The sequence below is a fragment of the Pipra filicauda genome, unplaced genomic scaffold (assembly GCF_003945595.2).
Source record: "Pipra filicauda isolate LSUMZ 115617 unplaced genomic scaffold, ASM394559v2 scaffold116_size3395265_pilon, whole genome shotgun sequence".
Taxonomy (NCBI): Eukaryota; Metazoa; Chordata; class Aves; order Passeriformes; family Pipridae; genus Pipra; species Pipra filicauda.
In genome coordinates, this window is record NW_024103618.1 from 2,191,439 (window position 1) to 2,212,977 (window position 21,539).

At 37.0% G+C, this 21,539-nt stretch overlaps 1 protein-coding gene across 8 annotated transcripts in view; it reads right to left on the reverse strand.

Annotated features, from left to right (window-relative positions):
- The window catches only part of FRYL (FRY like transcription coactivator), a 135,817-nt gene that overhangs the window by 99,001 nt on the left and 15,277 nt on the right, over nucleotides 1-21,539 (reverse strand). The gene's annotated exons all lie outside the window — the stretch shown is intronic.

Consider the following 21,539-nt stretch of genomic DNA (forward strand, 5'->3'; position numbering starts at 1 on the left):
CATGAGCTTGCTGAGGACTCTAATTCATGAGAGCACTAATGGTTCACATTAATGACCCTTGCCTTGCATATGCCAATGTTCATGGTTTTATCTGCTTTGTAAAACTACTAAGTTAGTTAAGCACACACAGAAAACAAACATGCAGGAGGGAAAACAGGAGGGAGCCTGACGGTGTTTAATAAGAAGATATATAACAGTTCCTAAGAGAAAAGTCAAAATCTATTATTGGATTTCTTAACTAGGTCAAACAACAATATTATTTAGTATAATACTATGTCGTGGGAAATTTCATTATTTAACCTCTTTGAAAGGCTCAAATTTCAATCACACTTGTTAGAGGAAGGGTCTATGGTGGGATTTTAAATTATGGTTTTAATTGGGAAACCAAAAAAAAAAAGGAAAAAACAAAAAAAAAAAAAAAAAAAAAAGAAAAAAAAAAAAAAATCTCATAACAGGACAGGATTAAGTAATTTCTGCTACTCTGCCATCACAGCATAAGCCATTCTTTACTCTTAGCTGCCACCGAAAATGTTTCAAACATTGTTTTGAATCTTCAAAACATGGACTATTCTACAGAACTTCAGATGAAATCTGGAACCAGAAACCATACCACTTGCAACACTTCAAAACTAAAAAACTATTTTCATAAATCACTTGAAAACAGTGAACACTATTCACTTGAAACAATATCCTGTTTGTTTGCTCTGATGTGAGCTACTGCTACGTGGGAAATCTGGGAGCAAGTGCAGTAAGGAAATCTTTGTTAAACAGTATTGTTTGGTTGCTAAGGCCACACCAAATTGTTTGGATAGTTGCAAGGAACAGTAAAACAATACAAAGGATAATTAGACAGACAACACACTCCTAGGTCAAAAGGCAACACACCCTGATGTATGCTAAATGAGAAACAAAGTTGTTTCATGTTAAACACAAGTGTCCAGAACCAGGAAAGGTTATTTGATACCAAAGCTGGTATTAAATAATACTATTTTTATCATCCTGCTTCTCTTTGCATAGCCCAAATGCATCAAGTATTTGAGGATATAAGTAGTGTCCTATTTACCAACGAGACTATTCAGGATTCAAATACGCAAAGTGGGCATCGAACGCTAACAAACACACCCCAGCCTCTGACAGCTGATGAGTCCATTTTACTTCATAGCTAATACAAAACAATGAGTTTTAGCTTTCATACGTATTTTTGGGTACTACTTTACACTCAGCCGAGTGTTGGCACTTCATATGTTCTTTAAATAGTACTTTCTAAGTTATTCTTGTTTTTTGCTTTAACTGAAATTTGCTTTCAGTTGCTGCTGCTTCTCAGGAAGTTGAAATGGTCAGACAAGCAAAACTTCTATCACCTCTTTAAAGATATCTGAAAATCCATCTAGAATTATTTTATGCATTTTTAAAATAAAGTATCCAACTATAAAATAAGCATACTCAACACGCTTTTGAGGGGCCTCCATAATTTTCATCAAGCAGATTATATTCTTGGTTGCTATTTTTAATTCGTTGCTAAAGCAGTAGATAATTTTAGACAGCTCACTTTTAACAATTAAGTTTTTTACTATTATTTTTGCAGCATGTGTACTTTCACAGGTACTCTATATTTCCTATGATACTTGTTGCAGATTAAGGCTTGAATGTCCAACTGACAATAAGAAAATTCCCAAAGATTAAAAATATTATGTGCGGTTACTTAAAGGAATTTTAATTAATCTCCTTGTCTTCTACTCTGATAACATCTAGAACATGTTATCCTGCCTCACAGAAGTGATATTAATATACATGGAAACGTATCTGTAGTGATTGTTAGTGTTTCATAACAAATCTTTAGTTATTTTACCAAAGGAATCATTTTTTCCTAATAAAGATGTCAATGCTCAAAAGAGACAGCAACCTATCCAGAATCATCCCAAGAAATTATGAGCAGAACCCAAATGTTAAACCTAGGTTTCCTGTGTCCCAGACCAGCCATCTGTTTTCTAGAGCAGACAACTTCTTCAAAAACTTTATAATTATTTCACAATTCTAAAATTCCTGTTGATCATCAGCTTTCTATGTTTCCAAAGTCCCCTTACTTCTACCAATGAAAAAAATCTTATGACTTGAATGAAAGAAATGGTGAACAGCTTTATGAACACAGTGAAGTTCAACATATACTGCTCTAACAACTGGTGCACATTCCAGATCACAGCCTCCAACCTACAGACAAATATAAAAAAAGAGCCATTCTGACTAATATTTGTTGGATTTGCTTTCAGAGTGTTGATGGGAGGATGCAGTTGCTATCCTTGATCCAGGCAGTTTACCTGGGTTGCTGAAGCATGGTGACAGCACATCAGACCAGCCAGGTCTACTTTACTGGGTATTGTCCAAAGCATGTAACACTACCAACCACTGCATGAAGCCTGTCCATAAGCTGGATTCATCACTGCCCTACCAGCTCTAGCTGTACTGAATCCCTGCTGACCTCATGCTCAGCCAGCACCGCAGCACACCTGGCTCTCGCTGGTTTCTTGGTTCACCAGCATCACACAAGTGCTGGAGTCATCAGTCATTGCAGAGATGGTGGATACTTCTGCATTACACTGCATTTATCCAGACTTTCCCCTTTATTTCATTAACACTCATTTACCAGCAAGATGTTACTAACCTTAAACTGTGCTAAGAGATTAAAATAAAAGAGAAGACATTGCAAACCTGTAAAACATATACTCATTTTAAGCACATCCGATTATATACAAATGCCATTCTGATTTTTTTCAGTCATATAAATTACTCTCAATAATGTGCTTAGATGGACCAAGACAATGAGTTTCTGCTCAATACCATTTTTTGAGGCATTCTTAGAAGGTGCTTAAAAAAACCCATACCCGATACAAATATTAATCTTGATACTGGTATGAAAAAGTGAAAGTGAAGGGACAGGCACAGCAGGCTCCTGAAAATACAGCCATGTCACTTTACAACATAACCTAAATAACGTGAATAAAACCCACAGTTGTTGGCAGTGAAATTAAATATCTATTAAGGGCCACTGACCACACATTTTCATAGAGTGTGATACCTAGATATTCCTTTGCTTTACATAAAACACACCTACTCATTGGTAACACCACAAATACAGATACAGTGGTAGAAACAGAAATCAGTCCAAATACATTAGAATATACATGACCAAAAAAACGAACCTGCTCTTTCTCCCCTATTTCTCATACCTTAATCTGGATATATAGTTCCTGATGAACAAACATATTATTTTCAATTCAGACCACATGACTCATTTATCCAGCAACATGAGCTATGGAATTCTCTCCTACTTCTCTATGTTTGCAGTATACAGTGAATTTTCTTTGGAAGATGTTTAACAAAGACTATGGTTCCACATTTGTCCAATTACACTACATGAACAGTCAAAGAAGGACTATTATCTCATTAACAGGCCATATGGACTAAGCCCAGACTGCAAATCCTTACTCACCTCTCTCTCTCTCATTTACTAATTTTAAGTGATTTTGATGAAACTAATTAAATAACCAGCAATAGTAGCTGGTACTTCCGTCATGCATTTATGATATGTCACATGTTTGTAAGATGAATGGATTACCTACCTGAGAAGATGAAACAGGCTTACAACTGGCTTAATTCAGCAGTATGGTTCAGCGTAAGGTTTGTAAAGCCAAGTCAAACCTTTCAGTGAAGAGGAAGTTATATGTGTACTGATAACTTCCCCCCATGTCTAAATCAGAACTTATATTTTACTTCTGCAGTAGAAACACTTCCTTATTGACAATTTATCTAAGGAGATTCAGATATGTTTATATTCATTTTAGCTGAACTCTGGAACAAAGAAACATAAATGAATGCTGCATCAATAAACAGAAGATAAATTTATTTCAACAAGTAGCTAATTAACTATATGGCTGTAACATGAAGGATACTCTGGGAGAGAATACAGAAAGTCTTTTTGAGTTTATTGTGGGAACTGGTACTACAACAGCTGAGTTTTCATTTGGACAAAACAAAAAACCACAGAACAAAAACTTCACAGAAATCTTCTGAGTTTTATCACGAAGATTAGTTTTCTACCCCAACAAACCTGAACATCCTTTCTTTACAGAAAGTTGACTCAACTTAGAGAGCAGCTGCTAAATTGTCTAGCTACAAGTACTCACATGAAGCCTGTTTTCTCCTTTCAAAGCCTCTGAAAAAACAGGCAAGAATGGTAATAAATACATTACTTCCTGCCAACACAACAATATAGCAGAAATTCTAAGGCATAAAACCCTTATCTGGCAATATCCAGTTTTCTAGGTATCTGGGTCAGATTACAATCCCCTAGCAGTCTTGCTGCTACAAATGATCCTCAAATTTGAAGCTTTGCCGTATAACTTATGACACATAGTTATGTTCTTCCAAAGATTCAGTAGTCTTTTTCCCCACTCCTGTTAATATCTCTGATAATTTCATTCTTAAACTGTGATTTTCAGATTTTCCTTTGGCATAATGTTTTCTAGAAATGTAACCAGTCTCCCACAAGGGAAGAAATGAAAGAGAAGTACGTTTCACTAATACAGCATCAAACTTAGAAGTGATATTTTTGTTATTAAAAAAACCAACCAGCCAACCAAACCCCAAACATTTAAGTTTAGAAGACATTTTCTCCTCCATCTTTTCTATTGTCTGAGATGTATGAATGTCTGTGAACATTGTCTGACATGTATGAAGTGAGTTTCCTGTGTGACAAACACAAAAAGTCTTTGAAAGGTCTCTTTCCCTTCTGAAGTCCCCCTCACCATAATCTTCTGGAGATGTTTTGCTACATTCTCTGCCATGTTGCACCTTTTCCCCTTCTTCATACTAGTATTCAGGCACTCTTTGAGGAATTAGTGTGAAAAGAACAAGACATTCTTCTTGTCTAGCTGCTTTAATGGCTGAGCAAACTCTAACCAGCAAACACTCCAGTCCCTGTATGAGACTTCATCTCTTGTAGTCCCTTCGCTACTTTGAAAAGTCTCAAATTAAAATAGGTATATAATTTCCTCCCTGAAACTCTAGAACAGACAGAAAGATAAAATAAATCACAGAGATAAAATCAGGAAAATATTTTTAAATACTTATTTTGCCTAAATTCAGACACATGAGAAGAGAGAAACTGGGCTATGAATTTCTCCAAGTAAATCCTACTGGCTTTGCCACTATGGACTGTGGTAGTTATTTCTCTTATCTTTATACATAGGTGAGAAGTAGCAACTCCACAAAATGTTCTTTCTAAACCTCCATCCTCATACAGTATGTAGAGAACCTGTTTCTCTACAGAACTGGCACTGAACATGATAAACAACAGCCATGTGCATAATGTACAATCAACTAAATCAGATGAATGAGTATTTTATATTGACAGAAGAACACACAAATACTTTTATTAAGAAATTTAATGATTGAAAAAGAGGTCAGGATAGTGTCATGATATCCAGGGCAGTCAGTCAGAAATAGACTATTAGTCGTTATTGGGCTCCCTCTGTCTACTGAGAATGTTGGATTTGACAGCAGCAAAGGCTGCTGGAAGCTACAGTCTCAAAGATATTGCTGAAGCTCATCTGATCTCTAGTGCTGTGTAATTCTAACTTAGTATGCGATGACAGGGCAGAATGTCCTACCTATGGTGCAAGCAACTACCACAGCAAACAACAAATTTAAAATAAAATTTAAAAAAAAACCCACAAAGATGAACTTAAGACAAATTTTACGTATTCACATTTTAAAAAATCCTTAAGAACTTAACAGCTAGGACATATATAGGAAATACTGGTTGAAATTGCTATGAGCATATGCAAAAAGTACAACTCATTATGTGACTCACTTTACAGAGCCTTCTATGGTAGACCATGCACGTAGATTATTATCAGACAGGAAAAAAAGAAAAATTAAAAAGTAATTTTGATAGCACAAGATGCCAAAAGACCAAACCATACACACTGGAAAACAATGTGATACAGCACAAAAACTGGAGACGGAAGAGGAAATCAGTTTGAACTCAATTGTCTCAAGTCCTACCCAGCCACTCTTGATTATGGCATGCCATCAGGAAATCCTGACTAATAAAGTGTCAGACCATTAAAAATGTAGCTTATGTAATTCCTCTTCTAGAACAATTGCCAGAATAAAAAACCTCTTCAGATAAAATATTTTAATTAAAAATCATATTTTGCATTTCATAAAAATCTTTACTTAGAAAGAAGTGAGATTTATTTAATAGCATACTTCCAAACTACTAATATATTTAACATGTTTTGATTCACTGTCAGAAAGCTGCTCCCATGATGCAAGATCAGCTTAAAAGAATGTAAAAGATAAATCTCATCTGTCCACCACCTAGAACACAATCCGTCACATATGGAAGCAGGACAATGGTAGGAATGTAAAGGTTCAGGGCTATAAGTTAAATTCTCAGTGGTAATTTTCAGAAATGCTTTTACTGTCCTGAGGTTTTATACAACTGTAGCTTTCAATTCAATGTAGGGCTGCATGTATAATAAAGCAAGTTAGACTTAATATATGAATTTCTGCTGGAAAACAGTTCTGTAATCAAGCTGCAAACTTCATAGAGAAATGATACCAACTCAAGCACACACCTGTTACCCACTGTCTCCTTTCCCAGTAGACCTTGTGATGACTTAACATGACCTTAACTGACCAATTACTTTGCACCGCACCAGCAAAGTATGTAGATATGAATCCTGGTATCTCAGTTTCCTTCAAAAGACTGAACTATAACAACTGAGCACATATAACCACCACAGTTCACCAATTTACAAATTTTGCATTGTCTCAAAAAAATAACCACATAAACATAAAAAAACCCTGAGGTTGTTTCTTTACCTCCTATCCTCAACGTTAGGCTCCTACAGCATTGCAAGTCATACCTTCAGTAACGATACAAATTCAGAAGAAATTCTATTCCAGTATGATTAAATTGCCAAAAAAAAAAGCTTACAGTACTAATTTTAAAGGGTAGTGTCTGATGCTTATTTCTTATTTAGCTTTATTACTGCAACAGGCACAAAGATTTCAATTTCCCACTGAATATGGAGAGCAAGGATAGAACTGCGTAACACTGGTTTGTTCTGTTAGTTCTTCTGATCCACCTGCACTTTGGAAAATGTAAAACAAGCCACCACTAAGTCTCAGTCAGTAGTATTCCCTGGCTTTCATGGGGACCTATAAGCTCAGGGTCATCACCATACCATTCATAGTTATCATGGTTTTAGATGGCACTGTGCATTCATGTAATGGCAGAGAGGCCATAACTCATAAGAACACCACATAGCTTTCCCTCAGTTCTAACTCTTGGAGTTTTTTATTTTTTAGAAGAAGTTTCCAAGGGGGATGCAGACTCCTATCGCACAAATTTAAGCTTGCTGGGGGCACTTTGGTTTCTCTTCACTCTCTCTCCTGGCTGATGTGACTCCAGTTCAAGAGCCACAGAATGACAGTCAACTTCTCAAGCAACAGGTAAGTGTCCTGGTAAACATGCATTCACACTTTCTCCCCCAGGACCTTTCTGACTGGTACAGAAGGCATGCCCTGCTCAGCCCACAGGGGTGAGGGAAGCGTGGCAGAGAACAGAACACGTGCTGCTACAAGTAAATCCATTTTCACTTTCCTAGACTATCAAATCGAAGGCTGCACCAGGCTGGAAACACACTGATGCTCTGAATCCTATATTAAGCATGAGCTTAACAAAGGCAATAAAATTATATCAATGCTAAGTGATGTTAAACTAAAAAGCAGAAGGGAGGCAAAGGCAACAGTGAAAAGATACATCAAAATGACCACAGTCTTTGTTAACAGCAAACAGAAACTTAAATACCTTATCTCATCTTTCCTACTTCACATTTCACTGGAAAAACAAAACTCCACATCCTCAGTTTGAAGACTTGAGGATACAAAACTATCCTATTTGTGCACTGACCTGAAAGAAAAAACAGTCAAAATGCTCAACAAATTTACGCTTGATATTATTTCCAAAAAGATTGTGTCAGAAGCCAAAAGCTTTTGCAAAGAGTTCTTTTGCAGAGCACAACCCAAGGTAGTTTGTTTAGCCTTCCCTCCCTTCACTGCCTACTTATTCTTTCCTTGTGAGAAGAGGGCAATTCCAGCTCCCAGCTGAAAGAGGAAAATACTTTTCCTCATTATCCTCATTATGCTCATTATCCTCAATTATCCTCATTAATGTCAAACTGATACCTTTCCTGAGCAAATGCAAAAAAGTAATGAATGCTGGCAGTTTTGCGGTAAAAGTCTATTTTGGAAAAAGAACTCTGGAACATCAGTTAGAAAGTAACCAAGAACTTCAAATCGTACTCTTTTTTTAAAAAAGGAGAAAAAACCCACTCAAAACAACTTCTTTTAAAAAATTTATAAAGAAACCAACAGAATTTACTTTAATATGCTCCATTAGTATTTCAAATGAAAAATATTTCTACAAGTTAAAGCTCAAAACCCATACATTAGACCAGACTGGGTCCATTTACAGAGCATTTTCACATCTTTGTAAGTAACTGTCTAGTGAAGTACTCAGAAACATTATAATAGTATTTCTGATATCAAGGTATGGTTTGAAAATTGAAGTGTTAAAGCTAGACACAAGGATTAAAAAAAGCAAAAAAAGAATAAACTAACAAATACAATCAAGCATTGGAATATGCTCAAGCATACACAGATCAGGGATAGAATATGTCCATGCATTGAATATCAATTTCAGAAAAGAACAACTGTTCTACACTCAAGATTCTGTCAGCTTTGCCACGTAATACTCCATACAAACATATAGGCTGAAAAGGAAAAGAAATTAGACTTAATCTGTCACATTTAACACAAACACATCAAGGAGGGAAAAACAGAAAAAGAGAAATCAACATTTTCAAAAGCATATTCTTACAGTGATTTTGCTGAGGAATCAAACAAACAAACAAAAAAAACCAAACCAATTTTTTGCACATCAAAGTAACTACCTAAATTTAATGGTAAAAAAAATAAATTATCTGAACATTTCCTCGAATAAAGATTTCTGCCATGCACTGAAGGGATCAGTTCTTCTGAAAATTCAACTCTAATGGGTTTCAGCTCCCAGCAAAAGTAACCAAAGAGTTATCAGCACATAGGAGAGGCTGATTATTTTTTCAACTAAAACATAAATGTGCTTGTGTTGGCATACACATATCTTACAATGTGGTTGTAAATTCTGGTTTTAAATTAGGTGTAGTTAGTTGTCTGTGTTTTTCTGTTTATCAAATACACTATTCGGAGCCAAGCCCTTCCATTCATCAAAGTCTAAAGAAAACCAGCAATATCAGCTGCTTAATTTATTGATGGTCTGGGATGTCTATTTTCAATTTTTCTTGAGGAAAAATGTTTGATGAATATGAAAATTAACAGATACATATAAAATTTAGGATTGTTCACTAGGTCACTTATCCAAATTTGCTTTGCTTCCGTGGTTAGTGTGAGTATTGTATTTTGAGGCTTCTCAGCACTTTTTAAGTCTTTAACAACAAAAGGTAGCATTGAGTTCACATGAAACTCTAGTTAACAATATTATTTTAAAAACAAGCATGAGACTCGGTATTTCTAATCAGACTTCTGACTAAATTTATCTATGCTTAGTGAAAATAAAAGTAAATTTAATTAGCAAGAATCCAAAGTTGTGCAACTCCTTAGGATAACAGATGACAGCCTTCAGAGCTTTAAGTCTTCAGGTGTAGCTCAAGGGCATAGCACAAACCTGTCAAAAAATCTCACACAGCACGCAGACACAGTCAGTGCTCGAACTGGACTTCTGTAAGAAGACAATACTAAGTGCCATGCAGAGCTATTCTTAGTCACCATAAACACACCGAAGTTTCAGAGTTAACAGCTTCTTTGTCAGTTCCATGGGAGGAGACTAGTCACATCTGAAATAAAAATAGGTTGTCATATGCTTGTCCATGCAACTCCAAAATACACAGCTAAATTGGTCATTTAAAGACTCGAGCTCTATATATTGGTATGAGGAAATACAGGCAGGAAATATCTCCTACCTTCCTCAACTTTCATTTTAACTTTTTATCTGATTCTAATTTACTTCAAAACGTAGTTTGCTCTCTCCACAGTAAGAACCTTTATCTGGTTTCAATACATTGTTATAAGTTCTAAAAAGCATTACAGAGAACTGTAACTGAGAGGTCAGACTGGTGTGAATGGGAAGGTCTGGCTGTGGAGACACCAGTGGAAGTGAGGCTCTCAGCATGTCCTGCATGAACAACACCGAGGTGAGCAGGTCCTGGACACACCCCCTGCACCCATCTGCAGTTTCACAACCCATCCAGATCTGGAGACTAAGAACCATGCAATGACTCTCAGAAGAGGGACAGGATGGAGACACGGAACACTGACAGCTCCAAACACACATCTCCAAAATCCATTGGCAACTGAAGAGGAACCTGGGAGATGAGGAGAATGTGGCACCTGGCATTCTTGGCTTTCATACCACGGCCACAGATTCCGGATGTAACAGCTTGACACAAGCATTGTGGTGCCTTTTTGCTGGACAGACACCTTGAGCATTCCTGTCCTGGTGCCTGGCTGCTGGATGGACCTATTGGACACACAACCTTTGTTCCCCTCAATTCTTAAATAACATCTCCTTTCCGTCTTATAAGATCTCACATTTACATCTGCTACGTGGTTTATACAATATGGCCACAGCATTTCCTATGCTGTTTTCTGGTAAAAAGAGTAGGTTTTGTATTTTTGTAGGAAGACATGGAAAATATCCACAGTCTACCAGCAAAGTAACAGAAATGCTTGCCTACGAAATGAAGTATGGTAAAATCTATTCTGACTCTTCCATGTTGATGGACAGGAATAAAAACATGTTTATACATAAAACCATACTTTAAAGAGAGCAGTCTGTAAGGATGTAAGACAACTGTGTCACAGCTACATTCAGAACTGCAATCATTCAAATACTACCAGGTTTTGAGGCTTGAAAAGTAACTAAGCATTTAACCACATGAGCTGACACCACCTATGGCTTGGCCATTAATGACAGCAGTATTTGTATATCTAGAAGACTACACAGTTCATCACAAATATAAAAAGAACAAATATACTGGGAAAAAAATTTAAAACCTATTTAGATTCTGCTTTGAAAATTCTCCAATGTTTGTCCCTCTTCAGGAAGAGAGGGTAAAATTTCCTAGTAGAGGATATCACAAAATAATGGTCCGATAATCTGTAGCACTCTCTAGTACTGCTATATAATTAATAAAAAGGTCACTTAGGTTAACGACCAAAATCAGCACAGACAGCTAGTCAATGCTGCCATCTCCCAAGTTGCAATATATAAATATACTGGCAGCATTATTTTGAAAATGAAGCAATACTTGCTTCCTTCTTGCTCAGGTATACTATTACCAGAAGGGATTTTATGCGTTGCCCAGTTATTCCCACTCAACCCCAGAAATCTCAACCTCTCTGGTCAAGGTTTTGGACTTCAAGCTTCCTCAGCATGTCAGATACAGAGGTAAATTCTGCATGTATCCTAAGATAACTCTACCTCAGTAATCGTTCTACAGTAATAAAACACAGACGAGATAAATAACTGAACAACTTTTGAGGGGGAGAGAAGCAGAGAAGCAGTTTGGCCATGGTGGGACTGTGCAGTAACTATGGAGCTCAGTCGGGGGTTAGGGCCTCAAAGCAGGGAGTGCTCTGGTCCTGACACCTGGAAGGAGACCAAATGCAAACCACAAAACGATAACAAGCTCTGGCCTCTGCCAAGTTACACTCTCAGCCAATGACCTAGAAATATGAGTTTCACATCCAGAGCTCATCGCTCATCTTTTTCCATGAGGATGTGGTATTTAAGTTTGTATGGACACATATTAACACCAACATAAAACATCAAGCTGTTTTAACCATGCTATAAAAAGCCCACTTTTCTTCTGAGCTGACTATAAGTTTGCTCGATCCGCACAAGAATGAGGTTACAAGTTTTCTTCCTCTACAGATGGAGAACAGAAGGCAGTCTGACCAGCAACACAGCTACTCCACAGCCACAATTCAAAGGGAGGACAGGGTTTCATCTCCACGAATATGTTATCAATACCCTGCTAAAGCAGCTGTCCTTGGGAAAAAGCAAAGGAGAGGAAAACGGAGAAAACTCAAGAGAAATCTATCAGGTTTTTTTCCCTAATTGCAGATGCTGATGAAAACTTGCAATCCTTCATGATGATCTGCCACCTCACTGGAGTCACAACACAGACTGCACAGTAGCAGACATCTTCAAGTTAACAAGATGGACCAATACATTTAAAGGTTAGAAATCTCCCATCCCCCTTCTCATGAGACTTTTCTAGGTAAGACACACAAAACACACACACTAACTCAGAAGGTTAACTCTGGTCTAGTCTACAGCTTCTGAAAGTACTCTCACTCATCAGGAATCAGTGACTGAGGCCCCTGAGAATAACCCTGCAGAGACAATCCTGTCAAGACAGCACAGTTGCTCTTTTGCCCCTCATAAGTCTCTGTCACTTCTCCCAGTCCCCAAATAGCTAAAGCTATCCGATATTCACAATCACTTTCTGGCAGTCAGTTTCCATAACCCCAGTCTTAAAACTGCAAATAATTCTCAAGGACTTGAGACCATTTTTCTCAGCACCATTAAGGTAAATGGTCTCAGCAGAAGGAAGCCCAGAAGAGATATAAAAGCTTGACAAAGAACAACAGAAGTGCAAGAATATATCTAATAGACCAGTAATTAAACTAAGATTAACCGAGGAAACAGTATTTCTTCACTTCAGGTCTTCAGAATAAGCAGTGCATACTATATTCTTTTACCATTCTGAAAACTCGCATCACCAGGAAGACATCAGTTTGGCACAGTGAGATTCAATTTTAGTGATGTTGAACTTCACCTCAATATGTTTCAGAAAGTTTTCATGCTCAGTGGCAGCCTAATTCTCACCCTTCATCACATTTTAGATACTGAAATTGTGCAAGTTTGCTTCCAAAAATACAGAACTGATGTTCACACCCTCCCTAGGGACCTCCCAGGCCCTGTCCCACCATTCTCTCCCCTACTTGATTAAAGGTGGTTCTGTTTTCCTTGTTCTCTCCAAGATAAGCACTCTAGTTTTCCAGTTACAGTATCCAGTTACAGTTACATCCAGTTAGGGATGATGTGGACATAAAAGATAGGCACAAACTATGGATTAAAATATATCTGTAAAATTTGGGTTTGACAAGTTTTTTTTGCTTAATGTAATTCTTTCAGAATTAGTGATACACTGGTGGGGCTTTCTTCCTGTGGGGGAAAAGTTATAGCTTGAAGTACCTTTTCAGGGTTTTTAAAATTATTATTAAAGAAGAGTTTTAAAACTAAGAGAAAAAGACTCCAAAATATTTCTTAGCCATGCACTTCTGCTAGGTTTTGGGTTCCTCCTACCTCTTTTCCTATCCAGTTAGTTTCTGGAGGGGAGAGAGGTTCAAGGATAAGAACACTCCTAACAAGCAGAACAATCTATGACTGCACCTTAATATCCCCAGATCAGTCTGCCATGAGTTTCTGGACACAGTGTTCAAACAGCTACCAAGAAAACCTTTGAACTTCTCAGCCAAACCTCAGCACACTTGGGTCAGCCTCCTTCTTTCTTCATTCTGCTGTCATAAAAATGAAGTGCCAGTTGCCAGCCGCTCTTTTTTCAGGACAAGACCTTATGTGTAGCTGAAAGAACAGTAAAAATCTGGTGATATTTGGCCCAACTGCTATGTCCTGCTGACACCCAGCACAAAACAAGACATTAAGAGAGAAAAAGGAGGCAGGTTTCCACTGAGATGTCAGACAAGCAGTTTCCTAAGCCCGACATCGGCTGCATTAAGAGCTGCTGAGTTATTACTGAGCAGTGATCCTGGCGCACTGGCAGCCTCGCAAACACCACTGTTTCCAACCTGAAGATCTCCAGTTCTAGTTCAGCAGGGTGAACAAAGGAAACAAAGAGGGATGACGAATAAAAGAAGTAAAAGGAAGAAAATCAACAAACCCTAAGGCTACTTACACTGCTTTGATAGCACTGTGAATGTAACAATTCTTTCCAAAATCCATTAATTAGCTAGCATTGATTCACAAGGGCTTAAGGCACTCATACATCTTTCTAGACTACTGTTCTTGTCTGTACCAATTGTCTGCAAAGGAAACTTCAAAAAATAAAGTTGAAAATATCCCCAAATCACATGCCAGCTGTGCCTGATGGGCTGAAGCAGAGGAGTTATTTATACCTCCCATGCTGTGCTAAGATGTCTTCAGGAAATTAATTGCTTCTAGAACTTGAACTAATTCCTGAGCAAGAAATCTATAAATATTAATGTTTTAAACTAAAATTTTTATTTTAGAAGTTTGAAATGGTTGGGTTTTTAAACTCTTAGCAGTCTATTTCTGAGGCTATGTAAATCTGAAATAGCCTGTCTTTGGATTTTCAAATGCTTGATTCTTAGAAGAATGAGAAAAGGCAAAGAATGAGGAAAAAGTTTTATATGCCTATTGTTTTCTACTACTGTTTTGAAAGCTTTATATATTCACGAGTAGAATTTGTTCTGAACTGAGCAAAATCTGTCCTACACACAATGCTTTTTTTGTTTGTTCTAACTATGCTTACTTAGAGCAGCAAGTTTAAAATACGATGAAAACTAATCAAAGACTCATAAAACAAGTAATTCTGTAACTGTATTAAAACATTTTCCACCTCTTGCTTTTTGACCATCACTGTATTTTAAATACTTCTAGATCACTTTATAAAAACTTCTGGATTTGTCTAATGAGAGTTATCAATGCAAATTCAATTATAAGAAGTTTATTCTTTTGTGTACCTTAATTTTCCAATAATTATTATTCTAATAATAAAAGTAATTAAAACAAAGCAATTCTATGCCTCAGCATTTTACGTTCTTCTGTTACTGCAGCTTGGTAGTCTATTATACAAATCATATTTAACTCCCATGAAATCTCTCACAGTATGTAGTTTCTATCAGACCTACTAATATAAACCTCTGCTTGTGGCATTCACACAGGTGACTGGGAATGTTAGGGTTCAAACTCTTAATTCATATTTACAGTAGCATGGCCTGGTATCTTTCAGGTTGCACATGTCCCCTTTTATTTAGAATGGTCTTTTCCTCTTTAAGTTTAAATTCACCCTTTATTTTGGACTGTACCTAACAAAATTTAATAGCTCCCTTTGACTAGCATCATTACTCTTTGTATAAAAATGAGGAAGAATATTTCTTTCTCTGCAGGGGAAAGCCTGCATGCACACAGGATATAGTATACAACAGTTAGCAGTTACCTTCCTAAATAAATAAATGCTGTCGTGTCAGTGATCTCTTAAATGCTATTAAACCCCTAATGTCTAAACCTTTCCCCCTCAAATACAAAAGCACCAGAGCTAGAGTGTAAAAAAAAAAAAGTCAGCAGAAATGGGGTATTTGATATGGGTTGTTGCAATTGGTTTATCTGGAGCTTTCCTGAAGTCCCTGCAGAGCACGCAGTTTATTCCAGCAACAGTAGCTGACAGAGTGGTTTGCATTTGGTGCACTTTCTCCTTTCAACGGCATTCTCTTCCACGATTTGAATCGTTACAGAATGTAGTTATGGGTTTAGCAAAAAGTTTATTACTTTAATAGAAAGAATGTCCCAATGGAAACCTCACTTTAGTGCATCTATGCCTGATGAACATAAACAATGTATATCCCAACACATAACGTACTTCCAACAAAGCAGGCATCTTATTAAAAAATTAATACGAAGAACCTCACACATGACACTCTTCCAAAAAAAATTTATTATTTTTTTTAATCACAGTTCAATATTTTCCACATTTATGTGCAGAGGAGTCCAAGGTAAGGCCCAAAACATCATACATCCTTAGCTGGTAAAGGACTGCTAAAAATCTGGATACATACACTTCCCTAATCCACGCCCTAACGCCCAATCTACACACAAAGCGTTACAGTACAGACTGCAGGCATCAAACAGATAAAGCAGACAAAAAGTATACATGTAGCTATGAATGTTTAGTAGTAGTTTAAGCTAGACCAACCCCAATTATACCGCCTCAGTCATACAGAAGAAAAATGAGCAAATATAAAGGAGGCTTCTATGCAATATACATGAGAGCAAGACTCGATCCAGCTGAGTTGAGACATCCATACATGCCCAGGAAAAGAGGCAGTCAGCCTCTCACTGCTAGGTAGGTGGTCCTGAACAGTCTTTTACACCAGTCTCAACATCCACCCTCCTTCCCTTTAGACGATTCAGTTGGATAATTTCACAACAAAAGAAAATTTGCCACCTTCCCAAGAAAATTTCTGCTGAAGCAATAACCCAAAACAGCTCACTAAAAGGGTGAGACAAGTACCACCGTCAGCAGCTGAAAAGGTGACAAGACTGCACGGCTGGGGGCAAAGCCACCACTTCTGGCAAACACAAGGAGTTCAGACATCTTATGAAACTCCCCTCATCTTCACCCTGCTCACCTGACCCACATCTAACAGAGCAGGACTGAAAAAATTTGACAAGTTCAGAACTTTTGCTTCTGTATACCAAGTATTCTTCAGCTTCAGGGTGGTACTTGAGTTTGACTAGCTTAGATGATATACTTATAGCCTTTTGTCTCCTTTCAGTCTACATACCTTTATAGACCTTGTCATTCCAACCCTACCCAGAAACAAAAAAATACGGAAGGGAAAAAAAAGGCCAAACTATCTTCTCCTTCCATAGTAAATTTTACTACACAGAACGTTACTGGCACTTCATTTAACGGAATATATGCCAACACACTATACATCAGGAATTGCAATAACTCATTATGTGCTTTAAGATGTACTGCACAAGAGGCCATCATTATAAGTCACATTCATAAATAGAGCCAAATATGGAGGTTACACTCCACAATAAATTGGGTGATGAACTACTGACAAAAAATTGCTTTTCCCATGACAACTGACAGACTGTAGAAAAGCCATCATATGCCCCTCCTATAGCAAACAAATTTGCTCCTCCAGCAGTACAGGGACCTGTAAGTATATTTACTAACAAGAAGTACACTTGGATGCATTTTTTTTAGAAAAGTGGAATTTAGTAGCTTTTTCAAAACTTAACATAAATTTGAACTCATCTTTCATTTAAAAATTTCACTTTTCAATATGTCAAAACAATTCTGGAAGATTTAACCATAAGGAAAAATTGTTACATTCTCTGGAAACAGCCTATCACGTTTCAGCATACAAGGCGACTACTAACATGATTCTTTGAAGTCAAGGTTAGAACTAGGAAAAGTTTCCTGCAAAAAAGACTGAACATTTATTTGGGATGCTTAACATTAGAGAAATAAAGTTAATGCCTTACTTGATATTGTACTCATTTAATTTATTTAATTACTATTACTGTTTAAGAAGGCACAAAAAATCATATCTCATGAAAATAACATTTCTGTAGACAGCAAAGTAATATTAATTTTTCCACTGGAATTTAAAAAAAAGTATGAAAGTTCTCTAGAGCACTGACATGAATAACTCTTAGCCCAAAGGACAGTCTGGAGGGGAAGTAATCATGTAACATCTCAGACCAATTTTTTTCCTCAGGTTTCATTTTTCTTTGCAGTTTAACAGATGCTGAGAAAACAAGTTGAAATTTATCATACAACAATTTTTTCTAAAATATTAACAAATTGTGCATTTTATCACTTTTAAAAAGTATAATACACAAGCAAATTACAACAAAAGCAGCAAATCTGTGCTTTTGCTAAAAAGCCATGCACACCTCCATATATACTTCAGCTCACTCTATCTCGTCCCAGAGAATAAGACTGTCAAGGAAACATTTGTTCCACAATTCTTCATATGGTCCTTTTTCATATACATTCCTATCATGGCACTGTAATGTGATCTCACCTTTCTTATTTAAATTATAGCTTCATTGCTGTCATAAAACAAAAAGTCACGGGATAAAAATGAATCCATTACAGCTATTTTGTTAAATACTGCACTATCAGAGCAGAACCTCTCTTGAGAGCCAAGAATTCATTTTTGGTTGGTAAAGGAGGAAGTAATCTTCAGTCAGACTAATCCTATGGGAAGATAAGGGAGTATTCAACTTCAAGTGCTTTTTTTCATTCACAGAAAGAATGATTCAGAAGTATCTACCAGGCAGCTCCCCAGTTTTCACATGCTTGTCAGCACCTGGCAGCCCCAGCTCCAATAATTCACTTGTTTTAAAAGTTGCTCCATTTCTTTCTGATTTTATAACAGTTTCAAAACCAATTGCTGTACAGGCAGATGCAGCTCGCTTTCCTGGCAGGACTTTGTTCCCAGGCTCAGAAGTAAAAGTAACTTCAAAAATCACTGTCACAACTCTTATCAAAAGGAGGTCAAGGGCAACGACCTCAGCGTAGCTTTGGCAGGCACGATGCTAAGTGCAGCCCTGTTCTTTTAACCAGCACGGGTTCTTGAAATATATGCATGACTTCTGAATCAAGCTGAGCAGGACGGTACCAAAAATCTCATGAATCACCCCCAAAACTGATTTACCAGAAGAAGATAGAGACGAGTTTAAGGACAGAGAAGCATCCACAGGACAGGTGTACCCTTCTGTTTAGTCCCTTCTGTTAACCAGACAGAGCACAACTGCAGCACAGCAACAGAAAGTTGCATGTTAGTAATTAGAAAGACAATACATACTATTAAAAAAATTAAAAAAAAAAAATCCAGAAATAACTTTTCATTTTCAAACAGGATATGACTATTAATACAGTATATACTGGAAACACAGAAGAGCTTTTAATAAAGCAGTAATGGGTTGTACTTGTGTTTACTGGAAGCAGTTGTTCCTGTCCAGACTCTAAGTCCCAGAAATACATGCCTAGTTTTCATTAAAAGTTATTTTGTGTCTTACCAAAAGGTATGTATTACATAATGCTTTCCACTATAAGCAGCACCAAATTTGGTTTTTGAAACCCCCCCATACTGCATTAATAATAGTAATTCTCATGGCATCCAGATCTCCTTAACCTTAAACAAAGGAATTTGTAGACAAAATCTGAGAGCTTTCTTACTCTGTTCAACATAAACAATAAAAATTAATATCTTTTCTACAAAATCTAAACCTCAGAAAAATAGATAAAGAGACCACATATTGAAACTGCAATGGACAGAACAACAGAACCCAAGAACACTGAGATACATTATCACAACTAAGATTCCTTAAATACTATAGAGCCAAGCAACCTAAGGACAAGCCAGTATAAAGCCTCCATTACATCCACAACTTCAGTAAGCAAATAATTCTTAAGCAGGAACATCCTCACTTTGCTGTTGGATTAAAAAAACATTCCTGACTCCATTTAAAAAGAAGTAATGCCTAAAATTGTTGGCACAGAGACAGCATTCTGAAACTAGGCCGTATGAATGTCACTTCATTGTTGTTACTGAAAGAAAAAAGATCAACTACAATAAAACCTTACCCAGCACTGCAACATTATGCCAGCTTAGCAAGCCCTTAACCAGACCCATGGAGCTTTGCTGTCTTTCTGTTACACACTTAAACACTCTCTGAAGATGTTTATTTTTATGTATATGGAAATGCATGCAAGCATACGCACTCCTCTTCTGACATCCTTTAGTATACAAAAATCTTAAGTTATCATATAACCCATAAAAAGTAGCATTTGCATCTAAAAATTTTATGAAAACACAGCAGAAACTTTTCTCAAGTAATTTCCTAGCATATGAATGTTTCCAGAATTTCCAAACACATCCTCAACATAAATACTGCGTAATTCCTCACTCTGCACACACTGCATCACTTGATTAGAAAATGATTCAGAAAAAAGCAACCAGCTTGCCTGCTCCAGCTCAACTCACTAAGGTATCCCTGTGAATCACAATACTTGGAGCCAGTACAGGCTGCACAGAGTGGTCTGCTCCTGGCCAGTGTGCACAGCGAGCCATCAGGATGCGACTCTCGCACGCTTACAGAGCAGACATGCACCTATGCCACAATCACAGCAATTTTCACAAATGGAGCGACAATTGTGGAAAAAAGTGAAATAAACCTCAGCTATCTAATCAGTGTGCACAGAAAATCGGTTTGTTGGTAGATGATCTAAGTGCCACTTCCTGATGAAAGAGTCAGGAAGACCTTATTCCATTGAACTTACATAACAGAGGGCATAAAGGAGAAAACATAGCATCATATATAACCTCTTGTCAGACACCCTTTTTGTTATTATTACTCTCTATCTTATTACAGTTGATAATTAGCTAGTCTAGATTCTGCAATTTATCTCCTCATCTATTCAAGAATTATTAATCTAGTTGCAGATAGAATTTATTGTAACTGATTTATCCTATAATTTGATTTAGTTTGGAAACAATATACATGAATTAACTTTAAAGATTTTTCATCATTGTCATAAGACATCTTCAACTTCTACTATAAAATATTAGAAAAATCCTTCTGGTTATCTTTACTTCAACAAAAACATTAGAAACCACCAAGTATGATTACAAGGTATAATTTGGAACAGATATAGTTGATTTGCAAGACACAAACTAAACAAAGTAAAAAGTAAAACCTATAAGGATGCCAATTTTGAAATATTCATTGCTTTATCTTATAAGTCTAGAAGTTATTAGTTCAAATCATGAATTACAGCAGGTAGTGCAAAAGCAAATCAGGTCCGAATGAGCTATTAGGACCTATTATGCAGCTAAGTAGCTGCATAAACTCCTAGCACTGATTAATACGCTGTATGACAACTAACTTCTTACTAATTCCTTCAAACAAGACAGAGAGGTGAAACAGACCCTTTTGTATTGGGGTAAAAATCCTAACGCAGGTATTTTTATGAAGTGTTTGGTGAGTGGAAACTGTGCATCCCAGTATACCTCAAGCAGCAATTAATGACACATAAAGCTGAGATACCAGACACCTCTATCTTTTGACCTTTTTCATTTTTAAAAATACAAGACACTTAAGAAATATGAAATACTCAGCTGATGTTCAAATACGTCATCTTTATCACCTCCTGGCGACCCGTCATTAAGTTGCTGTGCTTACGTTAGCACAGCGCAGGCAGCGCCCGGCCCGAGACCCTGCATTGAAGCATGTGTGAAGGGGTGATCCGAGGACAGACTGGTTGTCTGAACCAAGAGCAGCATCCTTGGTTTGCTGGTTTAATTAAGAAAAGAAATCCTCCTAGAAACTCTAGTTTCAAGCCATTTAGAAGATCAAAGTGGGCACTTCTTGCAGCTTTAATAATAGGCTTGAGGCACAAAAATACTGACCCCTGTAAAATACACTGTCTAAGGGTGACTGATTTGCTTCAAAGGAGCATTTGGAGCTTGACAGAACTAAGACACAGTGTCAGCATCTGGTAACTCTGCAGAGACGAGCATCTACTTGTCACCTCTCTTGGACAGCAAAGGGTGCA